Source organism: Pezoporus wallicus, unplaced genomic scaffold, assembly GCF_028554395.1.
Source record: "Pezoporus wallicus isolate ANWC-B61680 ecotype Strahan unplaced genomic scaffold, APGP_CSIRO_Pwel_v1 scaffold_7736, whole genome shotgun sequence".
Lineage (NCBI taxonomy): Eukaryota > Metazoa > Chordata > Aves > Psittaciformes > Psittacidae > Pezoporus > Pezoporus wallicus.
This window is the reverse complement of record NW_026636574.1, coordinates 1,637,467-1,646,591: the sequence shown is the minus strand read 5'-3', so window position 1 is coordinate 1,646,591 and position 9,125 is coordinate 1,637,467. Positions and strand designations below refer to the sequence as shown.

Genomic DNA, 9,125 nt, shown 5'->3' with positions numbered 1-9,125 from the left:
ATCAGCTAGCCCCTACACAGGGCTCTCCAGCCTGGATGTCAGGATGTCAGGAGCAGGGGAAGCAAAAGAAAGAGGCTGCAGCACAGAGTTAGTTAGAGCTGAAAGCTGGTGTTGACATTTGGCCTTGTTTAGGAGCTTCAGAGGAGGGATTCTGAAAAGAGATGGGGAAAGACACCTTCAGTTGTTTTTCAAGTAGGATAAAACCATCTTAAAGACACCATTAAGAGAAGAGCTGTTGAGGATAAAGGCCAATAAGGATGTGGCTGAATCTTTATTCAGCTGGAGAACTACTGAGCCAAAAGAACCAACAAAGTTGGGGTTGTATTTGAACTTTTCTGTTTCATCTGAAAGGGCTGGATTTGTGTTGGGTTTGGCTCCCATGTCACTGCTTTGGGAAAGGGGGAAGATTTGTTGTCACAGGGAGTAACCCAGCTGCTGAGGGAGAAATCTGAGTGTATCCCAGCATGTCCATTTAATCAGATAATCAAATCCTGGCATCTACAGCCCTCTTAACAATGGAGACAAAAGTTCAGCCAGGCATATTAACCCCTTAATTAATAATCCTGACACTTAACTACTCTGCTGTTACCCATTAAGCTTCTGCTGACATTGATGGAGTACCAGGGCACATAGTATGTGGTATGTACAGTGGAACCGGGTACTGCTGGTGGGCAGCAGATGTGCTTTCTCTTTCAGCAGTGTCCCTGAAAGTCAGTTGTGTTCTGTGGTGGTTCTTCAGGGTCTGTTGCCTGATTCACATAGGTACAAACTGCCAGACAGTGGTTACACCTACACTGGCTCCTCAATGCCCTTGCAGACAGCTCCATCCCCATTTCATCAATGATCTGCATTCTCTGAGGGTGAAAGGAGAAGGTGCTCTGCCACCCGGATAAAACCTCTGCAAGGGGAATGGCAGAGGGCTGTGTGTTCCGAAGAGGTCACTGTGACAAGTGGAACCCTCTCATCACCGGAGGGACACCAAAGAAATGAAATGGCCCATCCTAAAAATGTATGTCTTAAGCAGAAATACAATGTACAAATTCCAGATGAACTGAAGCATGAGCAATGGGATCACTCGTGTGGCGCATGACCCTGAATTGCTTTTGAATTTTCAGAAGCTCTAGAGTGTAACGTGGTACCCTGAATGTGACAAAAATCTGGTGTTTCATCTTGCAAATGATCCAAAACAGAGCCCGCCACATTCTTTTGCATTCTTAGCAGATTGTGCCATGTTCTTCTTTGAAGGAAGTAAAATCGAGTTGAGCCAAAGCTTGGAATTCAGCTGGCTAGTACTCAGCTGAAAACCTTGGGCGAGAGTCAAAAGTAGAATAGGAATATTGTGATTTTGACTGAAGCATAGAAATATGCAGGAGGGCTGGAAGAGCCCTGCAGGAGTCTGCTCGGGAGCACTGAATCATAGAATCCTGGCATGGTTTGGGTTGGAAGGGACCTTAAAGCTCATCCACTTCCAACCCCCTGCCACAGGCAGGAGCACCTTCCACTAGAGCAGCTTGCTCCAAGCTCAGTCTCTCAGTAGTATCTCAGATCTTATAGCACCAAAAGCAGTAAGGTTGCTCATGAGTAAATTTTTACTTAACAGAGGAGGATGCTGTCAGTTAATATTTGGTATCATGTACTTGATAGAAGCAGGATTTAAGCAGCACTTAGACCCTGTGCAGTATCTTTTAGATAAGTCTTTTCCACTTCACATTCTCTGATAGGTATGTATTTTTCCTTAAACTATTATGCCATTACTTTTCCAGATAAAGTACTGGAAGGTGACGAGAGTGGTGGCTGGCAGGCAGAGCCATATCGCTGTCAGAGAGCAGAGAACATCAGTTCCTAATGCAGGACGAGGAAAACTCATTGCATGCTGGAATGAGGGTATGTTCCTCTGCTCTTAGGGGAATTAGCAGACATGGCTTCCCAGAAGAACGTTGAATTGCAAATGCAAATTCCTACCAAAACTGCATTTTCATGCTGTATCTTTCATCTTCTGTAGAACTCTGTGTCTGACCCCTCTAAGAAACTGATGGTCTCTCTCATACACTAATAGCAGAGAAAGTCAAGGGAACAATAAATGAAATCCTTTGTTGTCTCTAAGAAAAACAGGCGAAAGCCTGAAAGAGTCACCAGTGCGCCTGTTTTCTAGGGCTTAAAACCAGATTCTTGGCTCAGAAAAGTACATGAAAACAATGAAAGTGTTTCCTCAGCCTGTATGCTCTCCCTCCACGTTAGGTGGGACCGTAAATGCATTGACCTGATCACTGTGCTGGCTTTGGGATTGGCCACAATGTCTAATTCACTAAATAACCTTGAGCATAAAAATGAGATTCTGCTCCAGAAAACTCTTTAATCTCCCTTGTTTTTATGGCTCAGCAAAGGTGTCAGAAGTTTGACACTCCGGATAACTGAGCTCCTGCATTTAGAGTGCAGCCTCCGAAGAGTGGCAACTTTGCTTTGAAATAGTCTTTCTAAACTTTGGTTGACAATTAGCATTTCAAACGGTTGCAAGTATGTAGCTGCCATCTCCTAATACACAGTTTGAATCAAATGCAAGGATTAATAGCACAGCACTAAAAACAACCATAAAATCCACCTGCTTTGGAAGTGTTCCTGCCAACTCTCAAATAGATGAAGGTCTTGAGCCATGTACCATTGGCCATCCTCAGTGTGGGGTGAGAGGAAGGAGACATTCACCTACCTGTGCAGACCAGACCTCACTGCCTGGAACTGTTTTCTGCCCTAGATAAGTGTTACAAGACACAGATTTATTTGCATGAAAAAAAAACATTAAGAATTTTCCCACCACAAGACAATGTTGGTTACTTCTAGGTGTAGATGGTAAAACTCTGATGTTCTGTCTCAGAGAGGAATAGTCTCCCTCCCGTGCATGTGTTGCAGGCACTTGCTGAATTAGCTCAGGAGGGAGCTGATGGACAGGGCTATCAGCAAAACACATCATTTCCATAACTGGGGGCCCACCAAAGCCAGGGACAATGTCTGCTCTGGTCATGTTGAAAAGAGAGCTAAATCATTGCCATGGATTTTATCAGCCATCTCTGACACTGTCAAGGGGGTGCTTGAGAGGCAGTCCGAACAATGGGAATTCTCCATGTGCAGAGGAGGACAAGAGGCTAACATGGCCAACAAGATCCGCTCAGTCCCACTTCTATGCTAGCCAGAGACTTAAGGGTTTCTCTTCGAGTGTGCTCACAAACTAATCAATAAAATAGAGCCAGAAGTGGCGCCCGGATCTGCTGTGCCTGCACATCACCGGGATGGGATCCTGCTCTCCAGGACTGCCTAATGCTAGGCAGGAATACTCTTATGAGGGGCGTTTTTTCCCTCTCCTTTAAATGAATGCAAGCAACAGGGGTTTTCTTTACAGCTCATTCTCTAATAACTCAGGTTAGTCATAATGAAATCTGTTCTTAGGGTAGAATTAATATGAGATAGTAATGGTGATGAGGTAATTAGCAGCTACCAGGAGTATTTAACCTTCCTGGTGACAGCGTGTCTGACATCACCTGAGCTCGTGCAGGCTCTGTGAAAAGAATTAACAATTTTAAATTACTCCATTTAAGTTATTAATTATGACATAGGAATGGGCTCGGGAAGAATGGCAGCAGTGCCCTGTATCCTGGTGGGTTTTCCACCTCTGCATATCTTAAATCTGTGTATTTTCTGTTTCATTATTAAATTGAAATAGGATGGCACGTATTGAAGGACATCTGCTTGGTAACCATTGGCTACTCACTTTTGTTACCCCACCTCCCATGAACCATCGGGATGACAAAATTCCTTTTCCACTCGTTTTACCTGGAAATTCAGTTCATACTGAAGGGTTACAATGGCCAAATATTTTGATCGTTTTTTTCTTAGTGCCAACGTTTTCCTTGGACCAGGATTCCTTCTCCCTGGTAATGTTTTTAACCTCTTCAACACATGTCATTGCAAGAGGTTATTGAGCTGCAGCGATACCTGAATTGATTTCTTTGTGTTGTCATGTACCATCTCCTGGAGTGTACACCTCAACAGGATGCAGGAATGATGCAGGAATGATGCAGCCATCCTCCTCTTGAGAAACACAAGAAAACAGAGCCCCCCCCCCCCCCTGCAGCACTGCTGATGGAGAGAGGAAAAGAAGTGACTCTTACTGAGAAGTTTCATAAGTAACTTGTCAGAGATACGGAGCTGTTGGAGGCCGGGAGGACAGTGAGGGGCTGGAGCACCTCTCACATGAAGACAGGCTGAGAACATTGAGGCTGTTCAGCCTGGAGAAGAGAAGCTGAGTGGAGACCTCAGAGCAACTTCCTGTGTCTGAAGGGAGCCTATGAGGATGCTGGAGAAGGACTCTTCATCAGGGACTGTAGAGAAAGGACAAGGGGTGATGGATTCAAACTGAAACAGGGGAGATTTAGGTTGGATATAAGGAAGTTCTTCCCTGTGAGGGTGCTGAGGCGCTGGCACAGGGTGCCCAGAGAAGCTGTGGCTGCCCCATCCCTGGCAGTGTTCAAGGCCAGGTTGGACAGGGCTTGGAGCAAGCTGCTCTAGTGGAAGGTGCTCCAAAAGAAATTTGCAAACATTTGCTTCTATAGTGCATTTTTATGGCTTGGGAGTTTGCTTTCATAAATTTTCCATCTAGTCATTTCATGGGTTGTAAACGTGCATGTGTGAGTGCATGAATCTGCCTGTGCACACCCACCCATACCCACAGGGTTCTGTCTGTCCCACCCAGGCTGACCCGCTCCCCTTAATGCACTTGCAGAGCTCTTCTCCAAGTTCCTCACGCTGCATTACAGTTTCTCTTCATTAGCAGCCAGTAATGTATTAATGCATTCCTTAGTGGGAAGTGTGCTCCTCACTATTACCTTGGACACTCATTTAGTTGAATTTGATAGTGACAACACATTGACATTGGTAAGGTTAATGACCCAATACTTTATTTCATTGAACAAGTTGAACAACATTTAGTACGTTGTTCCACAATGTCCTAGAGAGCTGTCAGTGCTATTACTTTTATGGTACTATGGCATTTTTGCCCTTTAAGTAATTGGCACCGTGAAAATATTCTCTAGATCTTGTCACAATTGATTAGTATTGCATTGAATTACAAAAAAATGACTTTTATTTTTCTTTTGCAATCCCTTTTTGTGGAAGGAAGGCAAAATTTGATCCTTATGGAATAGAAAGGCTGACAGCCCTAAAAGTAGATTGGGGAGACAAAGTCCTAACTGCTTCCTTGGCTTTCTGGATCTGTAGCCCCACAAAGCTCTGCCCCTCACCTGTCCTGACCTGCTGTGCTCATCCCCTCTGGATTTCACAGGAGATTGTTCTAGCTCTGCTTTTTTCTGGCCAAGGCAAGTAAGGCACAGCCATTCTCAGTGAGTTCTGCTTTTCCCTGTGCCCTGGCATGGCTGCAGGGCTGTTCATGGCTTAACCACATCCCACATTGCATCTGCAGGGGAGCAGCATTAATGGTGCTGCTGGTGGAAGGCTGGTCCCTGCAGCAAACTCTGAAGCACAGCAGCATCCCCCAGGCTCCTCTGTAAGATTGTCTTTCTAAAGGACATGACTGTGCTCATACTTTTTAGAGGAAGGAGAAAACAAATATAGACTTAAATGGACTGGGTGATGGATTACAGTGTGGCTGATTCCTATTTGCATCCACTGCTAGACATGGTGATGTGATCCCCTTGCACTGTATGTGCCAGGAGTCTTCATGGCTCAAAAGCAGAGAATACTGCATCTTCCGAAGAGGCTGGAGGATGAAAGGAAAGATGTGTAGGATGAATTCCCTGTTGACAGCCAGGTCTGAAATCACAGCTTCTAGAAAGAGAAGTGGCATCTGGTGGCAGTGGCCCAGAAGACAACCAGTGTTTTCAGCAAGGGACTTGAAGGTGCAAAGTAGAACATAGTTTTTGTGTTTGTATCAGCAACAACAAAAAAAAAAAAAGCCTTGACTTTGGATTCATGTTGTCCTTCTGTCACCTTCCCCTCGCTTTTAAATTACCCTTGATTGTACAACATCTGCTCCCTTCATGCATGCATATGGCTGTCTCCTTAAATCTGCATTTCTGTGGAGGGGCTGCATACAAATACCCAGCTGAAAGTTTTCTTTCAAAGATCTGACTACCCAGCTTGCTCTGGAAAAGCAAACTTGGCATCAAGATAACTGTAAAAAGCTGACAGTGGGGGAAGGGGATACCTGTGCAGAGGAATGGTAATGACAAGTGTCAGACAGGGACGCTGGCAACGACCGAAGATGAAGCAATCGAAGGATCAAAACTGGCAACGACCAAAGATGAAGCAATGGAAGGATCAAACCCCGCATCTTCAGAGGGGAGGTTGTGTTTCATTCTTGTATTCAAAACAGAAAATCCTCACAGATGTGAATCCTGGAACATGAGAGGAATGTCAGGTTTTTAGGTATATGAGAAAAACTCCTACAATTGGCATTCTCGGAACGTCTCCTCACCAGACATTTGCTACCCAAAATAATTCCCAAAGATTTTCAACAGAGCTCTGGGTTTCAGGTGTATAGGATGGCAAGATAAAGGTTTATCTGCTGTAGGCTCTACTTGGTAAAAAGTTATCCCTCTTTTGATTTTGAATCTTAAAAAATCACCATATAAAAGTACAGCACTGTCCTCTGATCATCTCTGGCTGCTTACAATATGTTATGTAGCTTGTTCTTCTGTTTTTATGGAATATGTTAGCTGGCTTTTAGTTTTGTGGTAGAGGAAATACATCCATATGTGGATGGTAGAGGGCTGAATTCCAAGGCCTTGGGCAACCTGGTCTAGTGGAAGATGTCCCTGCCCATGGCAGATGGTTGGGACTACATGATCTTAAGGTCCCTTCCATCCCAAACCATTCCATGGTTCTATGACTTGCAGTATGCCTGTAGGCTGCTTAATTAACTTCTCAGTGCCTTGACCTCTACTTGACAAGTAGCTGTTATCTCCTGTTCAAGTCCTTACTTGAAGCAGTCACTGTGGCATCTGGCTGAGCTCTATTCCTTCTTCTGTGCTATGTGAGGTTGGAACTGGCCAAGGGAGCTTCCAGGGTCCCCTGGGAAGAGTACAGGCAATACCTCTGTGACTGAAGATGCTCGGCTGAGGATGGTTGTGTCCACACAGGCAGCACCACTGTAGGACAGTGACATCCAGCATCCCAAGGTGAGGCAGAAGCATTTCTCTAACACTGCAAGAGAAAGGTCTCATTTGGTGAACAAGTATATTTGGGTTTTTTTCTGCTAACCTTCTTCTCTTCTGCCTTCCCTCCCTGCTGCCTACCCCCTAACCCTTTTACCTCCCTTCCCCAGCTGAGCCTTTCTGGAATATACTCTATATTTGTCTCCTGCTTCCCTGAACACCCATTATTATGTAGAATAATAATGCAGGAGCTCTGCTCGGCACCTCTGCTCAGTGGCTCCAAGTGGGTTGAATTGTAGCCAGCGGCAGGGGGTGATAAATGTAGCGTAAGATGCCTTTTCCACAGCAAACTGCAAATTGCCTCAGCAGCACAGCCCACAAAAGGTTCCTGCAGAGCAAATTTATCTCCCATTGTCGACCCAAGGAGGAAAGTGGAGAGGACCAAGCATCCTATTTTTAAAAAGTCACATTTGATCTTGTTCAGACTCAGAGTCCAGAGTATTTTAAAGGACTTTTCATGGAAACTGCAGACTTGAGAATGCAGCACAGATAAAGGGATTTATTTTTAACTGCAGCCTGGGTTCATGACCATGTAAGCATTTCAATTTTAAGCCACTCAGTTTGAATATTCACCAAAGTGAATGTTATGTCGCCTAATAACTCATGGGTGGGAGGAGGGATGGTGGCTGGTGAAGGGAAGAATAAGACTGTTAGAGAGAAATTGCCCTCTAAAGATTACCCTGCACTTCCTAAGCAAAGGAGAAGGGGAGGATCGATACCACGGGGGTTTATCTGCCCACTCCAGAGTTCACACTGTGCCTCCTCCCATATGGTTTAGTCCTCAGACAGCAGCATGATGGACAGTCCTGAGGAATGTGTGGTGATGGATATATAGTTGGAAACCCCCAGTGATGGATGACAGAGAAAGGGAGAGGGGGACGTTTGGTGATTGATCGATAGTGGCACAACCGCAGTATCCACAATTAATGGTATGAGGTGTCTCTGATGTATAACTCTAAGTACCTTTGTATTTGATACTTACTTGCCATCTTCCTACTCTACTGTCCTCTAAATGTCAGTTAATGAATTAAATACTGATAATTGGTATTAGTTTGCTGAGCTTGGCTGTGGCCAGGCAGGAGGAGCCCTCCCCACCATTCCTGAGCATCCACTGCTGCAGAGCTGGACTTGGGATGCGGTCCGAATGGTCCTCCACTCATCCGCACTGGTTGATGGGATTTGTGAGTGTGTTTCCAGGAGTAAATACCTGAGTGCCTTTAATTGTATCCTTCATTAGCATCCTAGAGTTATTGTTTGTATTACAGTAATTGTTAGGATCCACCTCTGAGATCGAAGCTCTGGGCAAACAGAGAACAGAGCAGCTTGCGAGCATCCACAACTGCGTGACAAGGGTGGGAGGAGAAAACAAGGTGCTGGGAAGCAGGGAGAATGGCCTGGGCATAGCTGACGGGTGGAAGGAATAAGCAAAACTTCAACCCCAGTATCCACACGCTGCTCTGTGCCTCCCTTGTGTGCTAAATCCCATGGAAATGCATTTTGCTTGTGTTCACTTGCCTTCAATATGAGGTTAAAGGCTTCAAAATCTGATACATGCTTGCTGTATGCTCTTCCAAAGCACATTAGTAAGTGCAAAGGAATTATTCTGGAATGAGGAGTGTGTAAATGGAAGTAGATTAGCTCTCTTTGCCTCAGCGTTCCTATTTGTGATGTATTGCTAAGTAAATACTTTAATGCTGGTGTGAAGTCAGGCTTAATTTATTAATGTCATGCCTAATTAACCTGTCAAGATCCTTCCTCAGAAAGAGGATTATTAGGAACAATAATGTTACTATTCCACTGGTGTTGCTTTTAGCTGAACTCACATGAAGAGGTGATCAGAACCTGGGAGTCAAGAAGCGATGAGCAGCACCAAGGGCAGCCTGACCTGTGTCCGGGGGCTAACAG

At 44.9% G+C, this 9,125-nt stretch overlaps 1 long non-coding RNA gene across 1 annotated transcript; it reads left to right on the top strand.

Annotated features, from left to right (window-relative positions):
- The first annotated feature begins 5,375 nt into the window (after positions 1 to 5,375).
- Positions 5,376 to 9,113, top strand: LOC130594681 (uncharacterized). Its single transcript, XR_008971140.1, has 3 exons — positions 5,376 to 7,184; positions 7,999 to 8,149; positions 9,034 to 9,113. It is a non-coding gene; the product is annotated as an uncharacterized LOC130594681 (long non-coding RNA).
- The last annotated feature ends 12 nt before the right edge of the window (positions 9,114 to 9,125 follow it).